This window comes from Phalangium opilio, unplaced genomic scaffold (genome assembly GCF_054372755.1).
Source record: "Phalangium opilio isolate 3A_F unplaced genomic scaffold, DU_Popi_V2 ptg000060l_1, whole genome shotgun sequence".
NCBI classification, from domain to species: domain Eukaryota; kingdom Metazoa; phylum Arthropoda; class Arachnida; order Opiliones; family Phalangiidae; genus Phalangium; species Phalangium opilio.
This window is the reverse complement of record NW_028324177.1, coordinates 99,851-123,311: the sequence shown is the minus strand read 5'-3', so window position 1 is coordinate 123,311 and position 23,461 is coordinate 99,851.

The following is a 23,461-nucleotide window of genomic DNA, read 5'->3' as shown; positions in this document are numbered from 1 at the left end:
ATCTATCATGAACATTTAGAAAAATCAATCATGATAACTAAGAAAAAATCTATCATTAATATTTAGAAAAATCCATCTTGAATATTTAGAAAAATCCATCTTGAATATTTGAAAAAAATTATTCATGAATATATAGAGAAAAAATGCATCATGAATACTTGGAAAAAAATACATCTTGAATATTTTAAAATTATAACGAATGGTTTTATAGATGTTAAGGCTAAAAGTGTCTGACCTTTCCTAGACGTCCTTAAGATTTAAATTGAAATTCCCAATGTAAAAGAACTCGATGTCTTAGATTAGTGGTGTCTTTGAATTTTGAGTAACAAATGGTATATAGGACATTGTAGAACATGGGTTTGATTTATTGGTCTTCCAGTACTAATTTTTAAGTTAGTATACTTATGACGGTTTATTTACTTATGCAAAAAACGCGATACAGGATTGATTGACGTATAAACAGTTGGTAGTGTGTTCAAAACTTGTTCAATATCTCGATTTACATATTAGAACTGAAAAATAGCTATTAGGTTTTATCGATTCACATGGGTATACGGACTAAACACTTCCAAGACAAAGAACCCCAGGCATAATCTCCCATTACTGAAATTGTACAAAATCCCTCATCCCCAGACAAAATCCTCGGTTGTTAACTCTATCCGAGAAAAGTTAAAAATCCCCCGATAATTATCCCCATCATAAAAAATACAATATCAATATAATCCGAAACACTTCAGCAATCCGGTAGTGCAATAGATCAGGCGTTGGACTATTTCTAATTAATTCGTTGACTTTCATTCATTTCAAGGGAAAAAATAAGTTCAATCAGTGAAAGAACACTTGTGGGAGTTTTAGAATTACTCTTACCATTCACGGGGTCTCAGGAAACTCTTTTGCCAAAAAACAACCTTCTGTTTTGGATTAGGGATGTGCGAGTGGAAATTTGTTTTCACGCTATAGGATAGGCAACTCCCCTATCTCCGACAGCAGCTTAATCAGTATTATATAAAAAAGACTTGGTTTGCCCAACCCTTAAAAACAAAACGATAAGAGTTTTTCCAGTTGTCTGAAGCGCGGATATTATTTTTTTTTCTATTGAATTTTAAAGAAAATCCGTATTTTACTACTCTTTAGAATTTAATTCAATCACCTGATTTTACTGCTAATGGATTAGTTTCCTATAAATTAATTGAAATAAAAAAATACTTATCTCAGATTTTTCAAGAACAATTCCATTTTCCTGAAACATTTTATCATGAAATTTTTTCTTTTCAATGGAGAACGTACTTTAATTTTCAAATATTACTCTCATTAATAATGTATTATATTATGTATATTATATAATGTATGAATAAGGGGTTCGTTTCTTCTTTAAGCACAGTCACAATTATTGAACTTGTGGGGAAGATTTTAGAAGTGTTGGTTGAGTTGCTATTTAGTTGACAACATTATGAAAACTTGATGTGTTTAAAACCTTTTGAAAGGAAAATTCTCGGAAATTAAAAAAGAAAGAGTATATTTGATTAAATTTACACGATATCCATCAAAATAATAAATGTATGATAAAATGTTTCAGGAAATGGAATTGTTGTTGAAAAATCTGAGATAAGTATTTTTTTATTTCAATTAATTTATAGGAAACTAATCCATTAGCAGTAAAATCAGGTGATTGAATTAAATTCTAAAGAGTAGTAAAATACGGATTTTCTTTAAAATTCAATAGAAAAAAAAAATAATATCCGCGCTTCAGACAACTGGAAAAACTCTTATCGTTTTGTTTTTAAGGCTTGGGCAAACCAAGTCTTTTTTATATAATATCTGTTCCTTCAGACTTAATTTGTAATAATCTATTATAAAAATAATAATATGCTTGTCAAACGTCATTAATTCGATGTTCCAGTAAGATGTTCGTGAGCATATTGGCTCACTCCAAGTGCCTCTCATTATTTTATGGGAATGTTTAAAATTTTAAATCATTTGGCAGGGGAGTGATAAATTAATTCAAAATAGATAGGCGGGTGGTAACTTATTTCATGTAAAATGGCGGTTGGTGACTCAATTAAGTTCAGTTGACCTTTTTGTATGGATTTAAAAAAAAGTTATTTCTAAACCACGCGCCAGCACGCGCACATTTCATTGAAAGTTTGTTTTTTAAGAATTTTCCCTAAGAATCTTCATCAAAAATAGACGAGCTTTCCAAGACTCGAACCTGCAATGTTTTGCCTCGAATGCTAACGCGTTATCCATTACGCCACAAGCCCGTACTTCGAAACAATAAAATTATCCAAACATTGTATTTTTGGATTATTTCATTTATGTTGAATAAAAGATCTGTAAAAATAAACACCAAGCTTGCCAGGACTCGAACCTGCAATCTTCTGCTCCATAGGCAGACGCGTTATCCTATGCGCCACAAACCCGATGGAGGCTGAACAAAATGCTATGCAAACAATGTAATATATGTAACGGTTTTACCATGATTTATAATTTAATTAAAATAAAATACTTAGACTTAATTGTTCTTAATCAAACTTCAGAAGTTCAACATTCAATAAGTGCTTGATAAATCAAAAGTGTTTCAAACCTTAACTTCGCAGTAGTTTCTGAGTTATTCGATGGAGTGGACCACCAAAAATCCCATGCTTTTTCTATGGGACGCTAAGCCTAAAATCTGTGAATTACTTCTTTAACATTACGGGAGGGTGTGGGTTCTTATCTAGAAGGGCCTACCGGCCCTCTAGAATATACTCTATTTTCAGCTTCGGTTGTTAGCACGCGCAAAGCTAGGTCTCCATGTTATGTAGCTTTGTGCGTGCTGATAAAAGACGAAGAAAAAAAAGGATTATATATATCCGCGAGATTTTTACCTCAAATACACGGACCTGTAGCCTTTAGTTTCAAATACGTGCATATTCGTATGTAATCAATTGGTGGGTCCTTCAAACATTATCAAGGAACGTTATATAAAAAATAGCGAAAATTATTTCTTGAGATTCCCAAAAGATTTAGAAACGTAATAAATATTTATAATACTAACTCTAACATCCTTCTCTAATAGTCTAAATTAGTATTTCTTGAAATTTTAAAAGTCACTGGCTCGACTATGAAGTCGACACTCGACAGTCGAGGCACTTCAACTTTTTTCGAAGCCTACTAGAATTTCCGCCTATACATTTGAGCTAAAACTCGCGGATATTTTAATCCAGAGAATCATTATTTTCTTCGTCTCTTGTCATCACGCACAAAGCTACGTTACATTGAGACCCAGCTTTGCGCGTGCTGACAACCCAAGCTGAATCAGATTATACAGAATAAGCTGTCGTCAGAAATAGGGGAGTTGCCTATCCTATAGCGTGAAAACAAATTTTCTCACGCGGATTTTTTTATCCATGCTCCTATGATACCGAGTAGGATAAAAACCCTTGGAAGGAAAAACAGACTGAGATCCGCCATTTTACATAAATAGAAATTGATTTTTAAAATTTTTAGCGGTAGAACTTTTGGTAAACATTATATTTTACAATATTATTACAATATTTACATAGAAATATACGAAAAGGTTTCCTCTAAAATAGCAATAGTAGCGCTTAGTAAAAATTATAATATTTGAAAAATGCTAAAACCATTCATAATTTTTTTTTGAGGTTTCAATGCGAGTGGGTCAGTGGACCTCGGCAAGGATGTGATTATACAGGTTTCAGTACGTGTGTAAGCAGGGGAAGGAAATGAGGTTTACTTGGGAGGAGACGGACGGGGTGTGGGGGTCAAGTTACCTCCGGCGGACGGCACATATAGGGTAGGATCGCCGACATGTGTCTTATTCCCTCAAACTTTGACGCCCAGAAGCTTGGCTTACAGGAGTGCGCCACACTCCCGGCACCATTCATAATTTGATATCGCAGCTTTTTGAAGATCATTTCATCACCTAATAGAGAAATTGTGAAAAGCAACATATAAATTCAATTATTTGAGTTGTAAAAAATGGCATTCTTTAACTTCCGTTTTAAGACTTTTACCCTACTAACCCACATTAAGCCTTTCGAGTGCTCGATTGGATGGGCATAAATTGGTTCAATTCCATCCTCTAAAAAATTACCTGGCCATTGTGCCCGACGACGAAACGTTTATCATTCGTAAAGACTACACATTCTAACTGCTCGATTGTCTAATTTGTGTGCTCTGTTCCAGGGTTGTTTGACTTAAATCAAGCGATTTTTTTTTTCAGCAGCTTATTGTTATAGTTGGTGTTAGAGTATACAACTTAAACATGTAAGCAAACTTTTAATGTGCTTTGATCCTACATAAAACGTTTGAGTAAAACACTTTTAAAGCTTTAAACAATTAACAGAAGAAGTGACCGCTAGTCAAAGTGCTTATGTTAAATGCAACACGATCTGGAAAGGACTAGTAACGAATCATGTATTTGAGATTCTCTTTCATATCTGTAAGACCTTAAATTTGTTCACTGACCGAGGGGTCAATCAGTGGTATTTCAATAATTTTATTTCGCTCAGAGTAACAATAAGTTCGTTCCGTTAATGTGGAAAAGAGATATGTCTACGAACTTTCGGTATATGAACATTTTCCGATTTCATTACATTATACGTAACTTGCGAAACGTAACGTACGTCAAGCTTTATATTATAGTTGTTGTATATTTGTTTGGATCAGTTAAAGGCCGTTTTGAATCAGAGCTTCAACAATTTCTCTTAATCTAATAACAATGATATAAGTTTTATAATATTCCCTTATTTATCAAAATGAGAAACAAACGCTTCGAGGGAAAGACGATTCGATGAATATCCATTTCTTGTAATTGTTTATTATTTACACATGCTGACATGGTCATACAACGAAAATTTTCAACGTAACAACACAGATTTTCAGTTTGAGGTAGAATTTTGGGACTATGCCATAAAACATGGGGTATGAATACTGAACATTGCTTATTTAAATTCAACCAAGATAAAATATGAAATATAAAATACATTTCATTTCTATAATGAAATTTACTTTTAATAGCTTACAGACGTGGTTGCTTTAACCTTTAATCCAAGCCCTTACGGATTGGAGCTTTATCACTTGTCGCCAGCTGTGCAAACTCAGTCCAATAGTATCTTAACGTGTGTCAAAGATAAAGGAAATCAAGCTGAAAGTCGTCTGGCGATAATAGGCTTCAATGAAACTATCTGGTTGACGATGTTTTTCTGTTTGGTCCTAATGGCGCTAGCAACATCCTTTCTCAAATACATCAAATCAACTAGGACGGAATCTCCACTCCACCTCATTTATGATACAGTTTGGAAATACGTCTCTGGTCTCCTCGAAAACTGTTAAGTTCATACGCATTTGTTTTTGTTGGAAAATTACATAAATGTTATCGTTTGCGCCGAATAAGTTTTGGATTGGAAAATGTTTTACGACGATTCTGTAAATGTGATTTCTAATTCCGTTTCAGATTCTGATGATGTTGGTGATGGAACTGCGGCGAGAATTCTATTGCTGGGCTGGTTACTTAGCGCAATGTTTTTTGTCAAATGTTATTCGGGATTATTGAGCGGCGAACTATTAATTTCCAAGGATTTACACATCGACAGTATCGACGATCTCTTAGGACAGCGCTTCTCAAACTGTGGTCCGTGGACCGGCACCGGTCCGCGGACATGCGGCTGCCGGTCCGTAGGCAAGCGCCGGCAGACTCTGCCTTTCCCTGCTATAAACGGCCGTTTCTCTGTTTCTAGTCCCTCCTTATATCAGTAAAGATAAAAAAGACCAAAGTCGTATTTACCTTCTTGAATTTTCATCTTAACGGATCACATGCGCCGATTTAGGTGCGCGAGAGTTAGAGATCGAGCTGTTCCATTATAGTTACCCTTTTTGATCTAACCGCTTTAGTTAAAGTAGAATTGGCCGCGGTTTATTTTACGAACCCCGCTAGGTGTCACCAAGTGCTGACTAATGAGAGGCGTGCCCGAGAAATATCTTTTTCATAAGATCTCTGCGACTCAACGTCCATTATTTTACCATATTAAGCTTATTCACTATTTGAAATTTAAGCGTTTTCCGTTATATCTGTACTAATTTTTTTACCGTTAGTACCCATTCTGTTAAAAAATATGGTTTCAAATAAAATTGAACATCTATTTTGTTGTTGGAGAATAGTTCACATTTTTTGGTAAGGGATGGTGAAAAGAGGCCCCCTGGCTCATCCTTGCCATTAAAGGAATACCGAACTGATTTAAAAATTATCTCAAATCTAAAGAAAACCGTACTTTTTTGAGAGTTTAAATTCTTCTGATTCCAAAAATATGCTTAAAAAATATTTAAATAGGAGGGAAAACACAGAAAAAACACTTCGAAAACTTGAAATTTGGGGGCAAAAGCAAATTTGGGGAGAAGTTTTTGGCGGGTATTTCTCCTCGCTACGTCACTCACGGCATCTCGAGGAAAAGCGAAGCGCGCGCGCCCGAGACTCCCGAGTCTACTAATGCCGTGCGAATCTGAATAAAATAGGCTTAACGCGGCGCTGAGACACTAACAGGGGTCACGTGAGCGACATCAAGAGAGAAAATTTCTCCTTACTACGTCATCAAACGAAACAAAATTTAGCTAGGCCTTTTCCAAACACAAAACTTTGATTGCAATATACAAATTTCTACGAAACCAAATACAAAAGTAAACATATCATAATAAACTAGATTTTTCAAGGATTTTTTTCGTATTTTAAGTTTTTGGATGACGAAAATTATGGCACTCGTCATCCACAAACTCTTTAAGTTGTAATCTCATAATAATGGTTTGCACACGTATATAAATAAACTACTAATGTGTTTACCATTTTCTCATTCATTAAACTTGGAAAATTGCACTTTATACCAAACAAAAAATATATCTGGTCCGTCATACATAGTTGAAAGAAAAAACCGGTCCGCAAGGTTAAAAAGTTTGAGAAGCGCTGTTTTAACCTATATAATTAGCATAGAGAAGGTACTTAAGTTTGCTGACTGAATTAGGAAAAAATTTCTATTACCTCAAATGAAATTGCATCATATTGCGGTTTATTTAAAGCCTGCAATACTTCCACTGGAAATTTGCGTAGATCTGGGTGACAAAGTTTTTCATTGCGAAAACAATACTCGAAATCCGTTTGACAACCGAAATCGACTCTACTAGCCCTTGTTACTTTTGAATCAGTTTGTATTTGTTTATTAATTTTACCCTTAATTTCAGGCTGGGGTATATTATTGCACTGAGTAGAAGTGGAAACAAGTTTTTTTTCTTGACCAAGGCTTACTTCCAACGTTTGAGACGAAGCATTTTTAGTTCCATAAGTTGGCTTATTTTTAAAAAATATTGTATTACAGTTCGTAGCCTTTTCCTTAGTACTCTTTCTATTTAGTAAAAAATAGTTGTACTGCGTAGATTTATGCATATTTATAAACTTTCACACCCGAGTAACCGAGTTCCGACTTCCGAGCTAAACACTTAACTTTCCGCCATTTTATTCTCTGGCTCTCTGCTCGATGCCACCAGGAGCCACGGAGTCGCGCGCCGTGAGTATAATATATCCCATAACTCTCTGCGCGCCAGCTTTAAACGGACTCTCTCAACCCCGGGAGTGAGCCTATGTGACGTCACCTATCGCTTACGTTTCTGTATAGATTGTGACGTAGTTGATTTCATTTGCGTATAGTATTAAGCTATGGGGCCTTATTTACTTTTATGGAGTAAGTAATGGACTTTTGATAGCACCTAAACCAACGTTGCTAGCGTCCGTGGTTAAGTAAGTAGGCTTACTAGGATCATAATCAGTGTTCAGCGATTTGATATCTAGATATATATTGCCTGATTATAGATACAAACCTATATGTATTTTGCGAATTTTTATCTGTTTGTATCTGTACTACATATGTTACAAATATTTATACCCAACATGTATGACATTTATCTATGCATAAATCTATGTTATCTGTTTGAAACACCATCTAGAAAATAGGTAAAATTATAACTATCTACGTGAACCTTGTTTTTTTTCGAACTATAGATACATTTATCCGGTTGTTTACAATAATGAAAGATGTTAAAGCTTGACAATCGTGAAAGAAACGTTGAAAATCTTTGATAAAAATAATAATTAGTTGAGACGCGCGCATAGGACAGTTGTATATTAAGATGTAACAAGACGAAGAACGTCACCTTGTTGTTCGACACTATTGGACTTGTACCCTCCATCACACTCTCAGTGCCAGATGAACAATTGCCCTCGAGGACACACCTATCGCCAACTGGGCAAATTCCCTCGTGGACACTCGTTACCAACTGGGCAAGTTTCCTCGAGGACACTCGTTACCAACTGGGCAAGTTTCCTCGAGGACACTCGTTACCAACTGGGCAAGTTTCCTCGAGGACACTCGTTACCAACTGGGCAAGTTTCCTCGAGGACACTCGTTACCAACTGGGCAAGTTTCCTCGAGGACACTCGTTACCAACTGGGAAAGTTTCCTCGAGGACACTCGGTACCACATGGGCAAGTTTCCTCGAGGACACTCGTTACCAACTGGGCAAGTTTGCTCGAGGACACTCGTTACCAACTGGGCAAGTTTGCTCGAGGACACTCGGTACCAACTGGGCAAGTTTCCTCGAGGACACTCGGTACCAACTGGGCAAGTTTCCTCGAGGACACTCGTTACCAACTGGGCAAGTTTCCTCGAGGACACTCGTTACCAACTGGGCAAGTTTCCTCGAGGACACTCGTTACCAACTGGGCAAGTTTCCTCGAGGACACTCGTTACCAACTGGGCAAGTTTCCTCGAGGACACTCGTTACCAACTGGGCAAGTTTCCTCGAGGACACTCGGTACCACATGGGCAAGTTTCCTCGAGGACACTCGTTACCAACTGGGCAAGTTTGCTCGAGGACACTCGTTACCAACTGGGCAAGTTTGCTCGAGGACACTCGGTACCAACTGGGCAAGTTTCCTCGATGACACTCGGTACCAACTGGGCAAGTTTCCTCGAGGACACTCGGTACCATCTGGGCAAGTTTCCTCGAGGACACTCGTTACCATCTGGGCAAGTTTCCTCGAGGACACTCGTTACCATCTGGGCAAGTTTCCTCGAGGACACTCGTTACCAACTGGGCAAGTTTCCTCGAGGACACTCGTTACCAACTGGGCAAGTTTCCTCGAGGACACTCGTTACCAACTGGGCAAGTTTGCTCGAGGACACTCGTTACCAACTGGGCAAGTTTGCTCGAGGACACTCGTTACCAACTGGGCAAGTTTGCTCGAGGACACTCGATACCAACTGGGCAAGTTTCCTCGAGGACACTCGGTACCATCTGGGCAAGTTTCCTCGAGGACACTCGGTACCATCTGGGCAAGTTTCCTCGAGGACACTCGTTACCATCTGGGCAAGTTTCCTCGAGGACACTCGGTACCAACTGGGCAAGTTTCCTCGAGGATACTCGGTACCATCTGGGCAACTGCCCTCGAGGTTAATTTCGCAACCCATTTTGGAAAGTGCCCTCCAGAGAACTCTTGCTACTGTTGGCACGAATTGAAACATTCCATTAATACAAGCTACTTCGTTGACACTGGAACTGTAATACGTGGACTGTATCACTTGGACTCATTTGATTCTAGAATGTCATAATGGGCCTCGAAAAACAAGTCTAAAACTTCTGCAGATTTACGTTTTTATTAGTCCACGAAAACTAAATTATATATTAGAAACATTTGCCAAAATATATATTTTCTTTAACAATATCATTAATCAATATTTTGGTTATACTTTAACATCAACGTTGTTTCAAACATGGTATTACCTAATCTATTACGCCTTGGTGTTTGAATTTGACCTCCCGAGCTAAAAGCTCTTTCTACGGCGGCAGACGAAGGCAATATCGTATTAAACTTGAGAAACATTGCCTTTACAACAGGATAAAGATGCAACATTGTCACGTCTCTGCTTCTGATTTCTAAATAGGCAAGCACTTCCATGGTGATGCGATTCTTCGTCGAGTCTTCAGGGTTTCCCTCTTCAACGGCATTTAAGAAGGTAAAAAAGGGGTCCACTTCATTTGTCGTCGTTGCTGCGTTAGGTGGGTCTACGGTACCACTGCTCGTTGATACATAGGTACTTGAATATTTCTCGGCTTCCGACAAGAAGACAGATTTCAAATAGTCCAAAGTTTCCCGTTCTTCGTAGATCGTCCACCAATGTAGCTTGAATTTCGGAAGTGAAATGGTGGCTAAAATGTAGGGTCTACTTTCTGGACTTTCCAAAATCAATATATCTGAAAACCTAGCATCCAAGCCTTGAATAACAGCCGCCTTTAAAGCGCGACATTGTTCTAACTTATCAATGCCACTTAATGACAATTTTATCTGATAGAGCGTAGGAAGCATGAGCCCCAAATAGCAATGCTCTTCCTCTTGGAGGATATCCAAGGCAAGAGCAACCGGGCGCATGACGGAAAGATATTCAGTGATAAATTCTAAGTCTGTGGCTTTTAAAGAAGGGATTCCCAGGTTATTGGAAATGGCCGGTAGGTGTTCCTTAGAATTAACTATTTCTAACAAACAGTCGTAGAATGAATTCCATCTAGTTGGGCAAGGAGTCGGTAGCCGTTTTGCTAGACGTTCCTCAACATAGTCGCACGATTGTGTCGATCGGCTAAGTTTATTCCAGAGACCGCAAAATGTTCCTATGGATGAATTATAGCGATTCTTATAGACGGCATCCTTCAAAGCTTTCTCTGCATCGGTAGTCGCTACCAAATTCAGAGTGTGTGCAAAGCACTTATAGTGTCTGGGTAGACTGGAATCGAGAATGGTCTCTTGATCTTCCAAAGGGCCATGCGGGAAGGCTTCTACATCTATAGTCTTCTGAAAATCGTGGTCCAGGAAAGAAACATCCTCGTCAGGTACATTGTCAGGCACATGGAATGCTTTAAATGCTTTTCCGAAATTTGAAGCATTATCAGTAACCGTACCCACTAATTTGGGGACATACAGGTCATAATTAGAGTAAACGGAGAATAACACTGCAGCAATTTCCGTAAATGTATGCTTGAATTTCATTCGTTGACACGCAAGTAATACAGATACACGTTTTAAAGAGGTTGGGTCTATATAATGTCCGGTAACCCCCATAAATTATTTATGATTGGAGCTCCATATATCAGCAGTTGTACATACAAATTCGACATCCGCAAATTGACTCTCAGATTATATTCCATAACCTGTCTCTTCGAAGAGAGCTTGCCCTTGAAACAAGTGGCGCAAAGAGGTTCGACTCCTCCAGACAAACGTTTAATCATACGCCGAAACGATGGTTTTTCAACCGTATATATCGGCCGCATTTCTGATATTATTTACTCCATCACGACCTCGTCCACCTGTTATAAGAAAAACCTTTGGGCAAGGATAGCTACCGATCAATAAAATAAGTCAAATGACGATCAAGAGTTACTAATAAAAATCAACTAAGCAAGAACGATCAGAACTGCGACTGAATAAAGGTTTGAGTTTTAATGACTGATAATGTGCCTAAATATCACTACCACCTATCATCAACACCCAATCGTGCTGGCCATTCTTACTTCATCTTTTGTTGGTGGATGAAAGCAGATACGCTTGGTTCGTTCAACGTTAGAGGATGAATTCTTCCTTTTGGTAGCTTTCTTTTCTTCTATTTGTTTTAACACTAAGGGGTGTTTATTCTGTGTTGTAACGGCTCATGGAGAGAGAGAGAACGCAAGAGGTAACAACCAAAACAACTTTATTAAGATAAGACCGCCATCGGACCGAATGCCCTTTTTCATTGTTAAACTTTGGTATATATGTACAACTTAAAAAACATGTGACAAGTTAAAAAACGATAACATATTAGTAGGTTATTTTTTTCCATTATTGGAGGAGTTCCAACACCTCCCCTTTTAAGTAAAATCGTAGGACTTCTGGCGGGGATCCATACTGATGCGCTCGGGTATCTTCTTTACTCGTCCGGACCGCCGTACTCCCTCATCCTCAGAGTCTGCGTCTGGTATGTTGAACCGTACATGGCGTTCGGGAGCGGGCACTGTGGTCCCAGCAGGAACTCGATCGGGAATTGCTCTTCGGTCAGGGATGGGTAGATCGAATGTGTCCATGAATACGGAGTAGGGATTGCCCTTTTGATCGTTATTCAGACGGTGGTAAAGTTGGTTGGCATGGAACTTCTTGTTAGTGGCATCATCCATAAGAACATCATAAACTACGCCTTTGACCGTTTGAATTCTTCCTGGATACCACGTCTTTGACTGGTGTTGCCGAGCATAGACTAGGTCTCCGACTTTGAAGGTGCGTCGTCGAGCCCCATGATGACGGTTGAATTGTCGCTCCATGGTTGGATTACGCTCTGATGACGAAGAGGCCGGAGGATGTAGAAGGTCTAGCTCGGTACGAAGTGTTCGGCCCAAGAAGAGTTCTGCAGGGCTTTTCTGGTCTATACTGTAGTTAGGCGTTGAGCGGTAGGACAGCAGGAAGACGTCTAGCATATACGGGACATCTCCTTCGCCCTTGAGTTTCTCTAATGCCCTCTTGAAGGTGTCCACGAAACGTTCCGCCTGCCCATTGGATTGTGGATGGTACGGCGGGGAGAAGATATGCTGGATCCCTTTTCGGGAACAGAACGAGGCGAAGTCGTGTGAAGCAAACTGGGTTCCGTTATCGCTCACCAGTACTTCCGGATAACCATAGCGTGCGAAAAGGTTGTTCAGGACGGATATGGTGGCGGATGACGTGGTGGTTTTCATGTCGAAAATCTCGGGATACTTGCTATAGGCATCGACGACTATAAGATACTGGTGGCCGTTATGGGGACCGGCGTAGTCGATGTGTATCCTCTGCCAGGCCTTCACGGCTTTCGGCCAGGAATGCAACAGAGTCTTGACAGGGAACTTTGCTGAAGAGCGACATTTGGAACATTTCTTCACGTAGTCTTCAATCTGAGCGTCCAGAAAAGGCCAGTAGGCGTGAGCGCGAGCCAAAGATTTCATCCTACTGGTTCCAGGATGTCCTCGGTGAAGTAGTTTCAGGACTGTTGCTCGTAAGGGGTAAGGTATTACCACTCTATTCTGTAGAAGCACACAACCCTGCTCGATAGTAAGCAGGTCCTTCCTTCTGTGGAATTGTTCGAGGGTGGTTGCCTCAGGTGTCGCTCGGATATTCTTTAATGTCGGCCACCCATTCCGAATATACCCGACGACCTTCTGTAAGACTGGATCCGCCTGAGCAGAGGATTGAATGTCTTGGAAAGTGACTGGAAGCTGTCGGACTATGGCCTCCACATCGTCTGTGACTTGGAGACTTGCAAGTACGATGTCGTCGTCCGGAGAGGAATGTGACGAGATAAGTCTGGACAGGGCGTCGGCCTGCCCGAAAGAGGTAGTCTTGCGATATTCTATCTTGAAGTCATAGGCGATAAGAATGAGTGCCCAGCGTTGGAGACGGTTAGCCGTATGGACCGGTATGCCTTTCTTGCTTCCAAAGATTGCTAACAGAGGTTTATGATCCGTGAGCAGAGTAAAGCGGCGCCCATAGAGCATTTTATGAAACTTCTTGACCGCGAAGGTAAGCGCGAGACCTTCCTTCTCGATTTGACTATAGTTCTTCTCCGCCGGGGTCAATGCCCGTGATACATGAGCTACAGCTTGAATTGACCCATCTGGCATGCGATGTTGGAAGACCGCCCCAAGTCCATAATCGGAGGCATCAGCAGCGACAATGATGTCCAGTGTAGGATCATAATGTGTTAAAAGGAGATCTGATTGAAGCGTCATCTTCAGTTCCTCGAAAGCGTGCTGACATTTAGGTGTCCAAGACCAAGTCCGTTTGGATTCCAATAATTCGTCCAGTGGCTGTCTCATGAAACGCATATTATTAACGAAAACCTGGTAATAGTTCACCATTCCCAAAAATGAACGTAATGTTGGCAGGTCAACTGGTGCTGGCATGTGGACAATAGCCTTGATCTTCTCGGGGTCGGGTCGTCGACCAGCGCTATCGATAATGAATCCCAGATATTTTATTTGTGTCATGAATAGTTTACATTTCTCGAGGCGAAGGCGGAATCCATAGTCTTTAATGCGGGAGAGTACTTCTTTGAGGTGTTGCTGGTGATCTTCGAAGTTACGGCTGACAATGATTATATCATCGAGGTAAGCTGTTGCGAATTCAAGTCCAGCAAGCATTTGGTCCATTATGGTTTGGAAAATCCCCGGAGCGGATTTCACCCCAAACGGAAGTCTCTGATATTGGAAGTTTCCCAGATGAGTGGAAATGGTACAAAGCGGTTTAGAATCGTCGTCCAGTTCTACTTGTAAGTATGCTTCAGATAGATCCAATTGAGAGAAAAGTTTTCCCCCGTTGAGCGTCGCAAATATGTCTTCCGGCAGCGGTAATGGGTGTTGATTGAGTTCTATGGTCTCATTCAGGCCGGTGGAAAAATCTGCGCAAAGACGGGTAGTGCCGTTAGGTTTCCTTACGCTTACGATTGGTGCTGCCCAATCAGTGTGCTCGACGGCTTTCAGGACATTTGACTCTTCCAGTCGTTTGATCTCCATTTCGATAGTTTTGCGGGCAGCGAACGGAACTGGCCTGGCTCTACGGTATACTGGAGTACTTCCGGGTTTGAGAGTAAGGCGGGCTTTCGCTTTAGTACACAGCCCCAAACCGTCCTCGAAGACATCCGGAAACTCGTTCTTCAGCGTCGCAAGGCATTCGGCGGCAGGTGAGGCAGTACAGAGGTTAATGGCTTGAGTACCGAGTCGGGAGCATTGTCGTAAGCTATCCAGCAGACCGAAGAAATCCAGGGTTTCCACTCCCAGTAGGTTTAGGGATCCGTCTTTTGCCAAGTAGAAGCTGTGTTGAATTTCTGCGGGTCCCAGTTTAAATTTTGCCGTTGCTTTCCCAAGGAATGTAGTGCTTGATCCATCGAATAGCACTCCTTGCTCGCTGCAGGGGGTTAACTTCGGCTTACCAATTCGTTCGTAAGTCGCCTCATTGATAATGTTGCCTTCCGCTCCACTGTCCAAGTAGAAAACTACGGGAACGTCGTTAACCAAGAATTCCCCAGTTATGAGTTTCGAAGGTCGCATGGAATTCAGGCTGACTGTATTTATCTGGCTTCTATCTGGTTTCCGGTGTCCGGATACTCGTTTCTGATTTTCGCATTGACTAGCGAGGTGACCTGTTCGAGAGCATTTATGGCATTCGGTCTTAGCGTGCGTGCATTCCCTGACCCAGTGCATCTCTCCGCATCGAAAACAGGCGTATGGCGGCGGTTTCGAAGATCTTTGAGATGACTTGGCTCTCCGCTTCTCGGGAGATCTGGAAGGATGCCGTACAGAAGTCTTCCGACGACGGAAGCTGTTGATCGGCGTGGCCTTTGCTTGGAATACCGTCTGTTCAGTCTTCGTAGCGACGATGGTCAGGACTTCGTCAATGACATTCTTGAGTTCAATGTTGGCCTCGGTATTTAACCGTTGCAGGATTCTGGTTCGTATGGATTCGTCTTCTGGTCTGGACAATCCACATAGGGAAACCAGAATTCCGAATTGATCTTCGGTCAAATCGGAGAAATTGAAGCGCTTTAGAAGTAGTTTAACGCGGTTGAAATACGGGCCATAATCTTCATCCAATTGACGCTGGATTCGCATTAGGTTGAATCTTTCTATGAAGAGTGTCTGTTTCTTCCCGAAAAGTTTCTTGAGGTTCTCTACTGTCGTTGCATACGGGTAGTCGGTTGGCTCTTTGGGCATACAGGACCGATAATACTCGCTGAAGGCTTCGTTAGACAGTTTCGAGACCAGATACTTGACTTTGGCAACGTCGGTCAGATTTGGGACACTAATATCCACGAGATAGTCAAATCTCTTCAGCCATTGTTCCAGTTTGTCGCCATCGTGTTCATCAGGCTCGAAGATTGGAATGTCGAGGCAAGCTATCGTGGATGTGGGTGCTGATGTCAAAGTTGACGGACCGGAGGTTCCTGTTTTCTGGAGTAGAAGGTCGATGATCCTTTGGTTCTGCTTCTGGGCCGCTACTTGCTGCTGCATAAACGCGTTCAACACGTCTCCCAGGGCGGACGAGGAGGAGGCCTCGGAGGATCCGCTTTCCTGCTTCGGCATGTTCCCGGAATCAGTATCGCGACTTTACCCGAAAGACCGTAACGCGACTATACCCGAAGACCGTAAAGCGGCGACCCCACTTCTGACACCACTGTTGTAACGGCTCATGGAGAGAGAGAGAACGCAAGAGGTAACAACCAAAACAACTTTATTAAGATAAGACCGCCATCGGACCGAATGCCCTTTTTCATTGTTAAACTTTGGTATATATGTACAACTTAAAAAACATGTGACAAGTTAAAAAACGATAACATATTAGTAGGTTATTTTTTTCCATTATTGGAGGAGTTCCAACATTCTGAAAACAAAAACGACAAGACAAAGCGCCTGACTACTTTTAGTGTGCCGCCTTTGCTTAGGAAAGGTATCACTGTGACTATGGTTAAACATTGCATTAGCTTGGAAATGTAAGCAGAGGGTCGGAAACCGTAATAATGACAAGAAGGGATATCTACTTTACTAGGGAGAAGGTACATGATGCCTTAGTATTCGCGCGCCATAGTCCCAGTCCTCCTTTTAAAATGCAAGGGGAGACGTAAAAGGAGGCCGCGCTATTTCGCCTCTCCTCAGTCGTCAGTCATTTTCGTCATTCGCGTTGCGCTGACGTGAGTTTTTAAGAACCAGTGAGATGCTACTTGTAATTTTGAGGCGGGGATTAACTCCGTCCGGACATACGTTTGGACTGGAGAAAAAGCTAGATATGTGCCATTTTAAACCTACTTCCAAGTAAACTAGATGTCCCTTCTTGATAATAATATAGGGTTTATCTGAGAATTGATGTCCACACTATGTTAGCGGCTTATTTACAGGTGGGTTCATTTGCAATGCATAGCTCCAGTGCCACATCTAACAGACAGGGTCCTATACTAACTATTACCGATAGCCTCAGCTACACGTCGATATTCTAGCAATAGGCCTATTTGGGCATATAACGAAAACGTACCTTAATGTGCTTAAGTAGGTTCCCAGTAGATGCTCTTGATGATTTCAGAATTTTTCTATCAGGGCAACTTAAGCATTGGACACTGATAGAATAGGAGGCATTGCTGGACTCGCCGATTGGAAGAAAAAACTCGCCGTCCAAGAGATATGGAAGTTGAATATTTGATTGTACACTTGTTGTTTCACGCCTGATGTTATCAGTACTTTCATCATTATTATGGTTGATCTCTGACATGATAATCTATCTCTCAAACACACGCAACGAAAACTGACTACTCTAAGCTCGCCGGGTTTATGGCAATTACTCGACAAATTAATGGGAAACCGCTTTTTACGGTGGACTTTATGCGATACACTGCTAAAAATATTGACCTAAAACATGAGTATCAGATAAAAAACATGCTAAAGGTAATGTTCTTAAAAACGATATTAGATAATACGGTAAAAAAGAGTGAACAATTAATGATATACTAGATACGAAATATTCACGAATGGAATTCGGTAAAAGGCTCGTTTTTTTGTCCTAGACTTCATTGGATGGATCTACGTATAGTTATAAGTAGTTATTTTAAAAAACTTATCTAAGATATAACTACCTACAAACGTATCTAGATGCATAACTAACGTTACTATAATAAGATATCGCTGAACACTGCTAATAGAATCGGATGCGCTCTTTAACGTGGTGAGGTCTCCCAATCTCGCAACCGTGGGGAAAATCCGACATCTTGGAAAATGTCCGCCAAAATGACTAAAACTCTACTTAACTTTGGATGTAATTAACGGATTGAGTCTGAAAAAATATTATTGTGTAGCTTAGAACACTGCGCACGATTTATGTGCTATGGATTTTTGGCGTTAATGAAACCGGAAGCTGGCAACCATGCATTAAAACAGGGTAAATCGATATATTTCGGGAAACACAAAGTTTCTGTGGAAAGTAATTAGAGATTTGGTTAAAATTTTGCTAATTTAATAGCAGGGGGCGAATTGTTATCTATAATACTTTTAAAGAAGACAAAATATTACCGCCATTTTGAAAAATGGTGATCAAAATTATAAAACGCTACCTAGCATAACCAGATAAGCTTTAAAATGTAGAAACGCTACATACAATATTAGTTATTGTCATAGATTAACCTTAAAATACACGATTTTGTCTATAATTATAGAAATAATTACAATCTTATATAGATTGTTACTATTTTAAATTATATATTTTATTTAGTTTGGTTGTAAATAGTTTTAAACCGAGGGCTGTTCACACAGTGAAAGAACTTTTGTAATCTGATTAATCAAGCGAGGGTGCAAACATAAACACGAGATTGACATGCCCCTCGTTTTAAACCATAAAAGTTTTTCGGTACTAGTTTAAAACAGAGCGTTCATACATGTAGTATGAGGGGATTTTAGCGTATAATGACGCATCTTTCAAAGGTCAGTTTTGTTTACTTTCCGCCTCGTGTAAAATGACCAGCTCGAAGGTCTATGTCATAAAAAGGTCATAAAAGTTTTAAAAAAATGAGGATAAGACTCAGTTGAATGTTGTGGATTTTTAAAAGTCACTGCGCCTAATACGAGATGGAAGTCTTTTCTTTGATATGCAGTGCGGATTTCGGAAATAAAAAAAACCGTGTTAGTTACAAAGGGTCTTCAAACTGTCATCAATGCAAGTTTGAGGAGAAAAGATGGACTCCATGAGCGTCTTGAACACCTTGCATCCATTCGTTTGTACGAGGCGTGCCGAAAACACTATACACGCGAGGAAAATTTTGTGAAATACCTAGAAGATGGTAGTTCAACGTCAAAGGAACCAAATAAGGAAAAATTAATGAGATCCGAGGTTCATTCGTTCGATTTTAAAACAAACTTTTTGCTCTGTGGAAATAATGCAGTCGCAGATGAAAAACATCCATCGAGAAATAAAGGTATTGTGCATTTGGTTGAAACAATGGAAATAAAATCAACACTGATTAGAAGATCGAAAGTTAGAAATGATGAGTGGTCGCGGCTGGTACTAGTTCGACTTGAAAATGTCATAGATCTTGTAGCTGCAGAAGCACGCTACCATAAAACTTGTTATATAATTATTTTCAAAGATCAGGCGGATAAATTGATATCGAGTAGTTGGTATTCAAGCAGAAAATTGAATGAGCAAGACAAAAGAATGAGTATCGTAGAAGCTGCTGCAAAAATTATTAGAGAAGACATTCAAACTCGTGTTTACAATCTGGAAAAATATCCGTCGGAAGAAGACATAAGAAACGGTTCAACTAACCTAATTCCAATAACTTTGGAATTATTTTTAAAAGAAGTGTCGGGAAAGAAAAACGCTTCGAGATCAAACCACGTTAAGCTTAACAGCATCGGACACGCTATAGTAGCAGTTACAAGACCACGTTCTTTCATTTCAGCTATTCAGTTGGGCTTGGCTGTTCATCTCCACAAACAGATCGGGTCGCGTAACGTAATTGACCTGATATCTCATCTAGGTTTCTGTTCATCTTACACCGAAGTAACGAGATTTGAGAACAGTATTTTGGTGTCTAATGAGTCCCAAATTTTGGACGACTCTTTTAAACAATTTGTCTTTGACAACGCGGATGTTAATGTTCGAACACTCGACGGATTAGGAACCTTTCATTCCATGGGAGTAATAATGTGTGTAACACCTTCCTCGGCTGTTAAGACCACTTTAAAAATGCCACGAACAGTACAAGATATTCCAACTAGTGGTATTGGTTCATTTGGAAACGTTAATATCACGCCATCCAAAAAGCCTAGTATATCCGGTCTCAGCAAAATTATTGCAACAACCATTTTATCGGAAGACGCTTTTTGTACAGAGCTCGAAAAGGCCAAAATACTGGACTTCGTATGGATGTGTGGATATATATTGAAACAACCAGGTCCTAGCCCAGATAGGAATGGTTACATGCAATTAAGTTCAAAGTGTGAAAACAATTACTCTACAAGCAAAGTAATCATACTGCCATTTATTAACTTAAATCCGTCGAACTTGACAACAATTTACACTTCCCTTTTATTTGCCGTTGACCAGTGTCATCGATATAACCAGAAATTGTGTGTAGTTACCTTTGATCAGCCACTTCACATTAAGGCGATAAAGATAGTTTTGGGGCTGCCCGAGAAATTATCATCGGTAGTAGTTCGACTTGGGGGGTTCCACACCCTTATGTCATTTATGGGTGCTGTGGGCTATATAATGGCTGGTAGTATTATTTCTGAAATGTGGGAAACTGTTTACGCCAAAGCGTCAGTGCCTCATATGCTTAGTGGACATGCATATTCCCGAGCCCTTCGAGCTCATTTCCTAACGCAAAAGGCAATAGGTCAGATTATTCTTGAATCCATGCCGATTATAAAAGAAGACTTACAGAATAAAGTTAAGGAAATCCACAGTGAAATAATGCATAATGTCTTAAGCACTGACGATGTTCAAGGAACAAACGAAGTAATGAGTTTACTATTAGAATTTGAGACACAAAAGAAAGATTACAAAACTTTTGGTCGTACAGGAAAATTGTGGATATAATATTTTGACCAGGTTGAAATAATGCGACTCTTTATCCGAGCAGAACGGACAGGAAACTGGGATCTACATTTATATTGTCTTAAACAAATGTTGCCACATTTACATGCATCTGCGCACCTTGCTTACGCGAAATCTGCTCAGTTGTATGTGCAAATGATGTCTCAATTATCTTCAATAATGAATGAAGAAGAGTACATTAAATTTGGACAATTGGGTTTTGTACCGTTAGACGATCCTACAAAATGTGGTCTGGTATTTGGTCGGATATGACAATTGAGCAAGTTCTAATGCGATCAATTAAAACGTCCGGTGGACTAACAAGGGGTCGTGGTTTGAGTGAAAGCACCCTCGCTCGATGGATCTTAACTATTCCAGTGTGTCTGCAGCTCAGTGAAGCTTTGGAAGACTTTGCGGCGTTTACTCAACAACGTCAGAACAACATGTAGAGATTCGAAAACCACGGCAAACACGCGACGCAACAGACGCAAAGAAGTTTTTGGATGGCTAAGAGATCACACACCATTCAAGCACGAGAAGTGTTTGGTGTCCCTAGCTTCCGGTGCTGCAGCTGACGAGACTATAAATTGCGATTCCGCTGTAGAAAATGGAATAATTTCAATGGAAAGAATGGTAGAGAAGTCGTTTCTGGAAGCTAAACTTAAGAGAAATGACAAAGTAAAACCGCTAGCGGCAATGAAAAACGTGTTAAACTTGGACGGAGAAGATGTGGTTGTGAATCCACAACAGTTGTTTAGATGAATAGCCTGTGCGTTACAAAGAGGAGCCGACTTAAAATACTACATGTCATATGGACTTTCCCCGGTCGCACCGTCTATGTTTGATGAATTCTCATTTCGGAAGACAAACAAAGCAACCGTGTCTCATATTCTTGAGGAGGTTAGTCCTTTAATAACTGAGGAGATTATTTATGATCATGTGGTAGTGGATGGTGGATTTCTGCTTCATCGTGTAGTGTGGCCTCGCCCTTCCACATACGGGGCAATCTTAAACATGTACGTACAACATGTTAAAAACCACTACAGAGAAAATACAACTGTAGTTTTTGACGGCTATTCAGATGAATTAACAACGAAATGAGAGGAACATAGGAGAAGGCAAGCAAAATCAGTAGCTCCGGATATCAAAATCGAAGAAAATAACCTCGCAACGACTTCTCAAGACACATTCCTTAAAAATCCTAAAAACAAAGAATCCTTGATACACCATCTTATGACTTAATTGCAATCGTCTGGTCTAAAAGCCATGCAAGCAAAAAGTGACGCTGACGTACTTATCGCAAAGACAGCACTCAACTTAGGAAAATACGGAAATTACAAAAATATTGCTGTACTTACAGAAGACACAGACGTACTTGTTATTTTGATAGTTCTCGCTGATACCGAAAATGAAAATTATTTATTTTTGAAACTCTCCAACGAAAACTATTGATATCAAGGCAATAAAAAAGGACTTGGAGCACAAGCGCAAGTTTTACTCTTTCTCCATGCTGCTACGGGTTGCGATACTACATCTGCCCTTTATCGCCAAGGAAAAAAAAGGCTTACAAAATAGTAAAACAAAACGAAGATCTACGTCAAAAAGTTTTCAAGTTTAATCAGCCTGGAGTCAGTCACCCAGAAATAACCGCTATAGGAGAATGTTTCTTACTGTCCTTATACGTTGGAACTAGAAGTAGTACCCTAGATGAGCAACGCTACGTTGTATTTACAAAGGCCACAGGAAATTCCCCAATAAATAGCACATTTGAATTTGCAAGTCTTCCACCAACAAGCGCAGCTGCTAGCCAACATATGCAAAGGGTCTTCCACCAGGTTCAAACCTGGCTTGGCAACGACATAAATGCCGAAGATTGGGGGTGGAAAAGAGTCGGCCACGTATTGCGCCCAGTAATAACAACTCGTCAACCTGCCCCGAGTGAAATTTTAAAAATGATTTCGTGCAAGTGTAAAGGGAATGGCGACGAAAAATGCCAATGTCGAAAAACGGGTCTAATGTGTTCGGCAATATGTACGAAATGTAAAGGTATTTCTTGCACCAACGACTGCAGAGATTTCGAACTAGACGGCGATGTGGACAATTTTGACATTTAAAAAGATTTATATCAAAGCTGTAAATATTAATAAATGATTTAAAATTGTTTACAAACAAAATGTTAAATAGTTTTATGTTTAAGCATAGTTTTGTTGTGGAAATTTTATGAATGCTTGTTTGCCAACTTCCGTTGTGATTAACTTTAAACATGCATATAACAAGGCGTTTTACACTATAATCCGGTTATGCTAGGTAACTCTTAGAATTATGGCCGCCATTTTCCAAAATGGCGGTCAATGTTGTCTTCTTTAAAGGTATGATAGACAACAGTTCGTAGAAGAACGCTCGCATCTATTTATAACTCGTAATTTTAAAAAAAAATCTTCAAATATTTTCCGCATAAACTGTGTATTTCACGAAACTTTTCGATTTACCCTGTTTTAATGCATGGGTGCCAGCTTCCAGTTTGATAACCGCTAAAAATGTATAGAACATAAATCGTGCGCAGTTTTCTAAGCTACACTATAATATTTTTTCAGACTCAATACGTTAATTACATCCAAACTTAAGTAGAGTTTTAGTCATTTTGGCGGCCATTTTCCAAGATGGCGGATTTTCCCCACGGTTGCGAGATTGGGAGACCTCACCACGTTAAAGAGCGCATCCGATTCTATAAGTATGTAAATTTTCGTAACCGTTCTAATTTGTTCCGGGTTCACCCCTTTTTAGAGCTAGAAT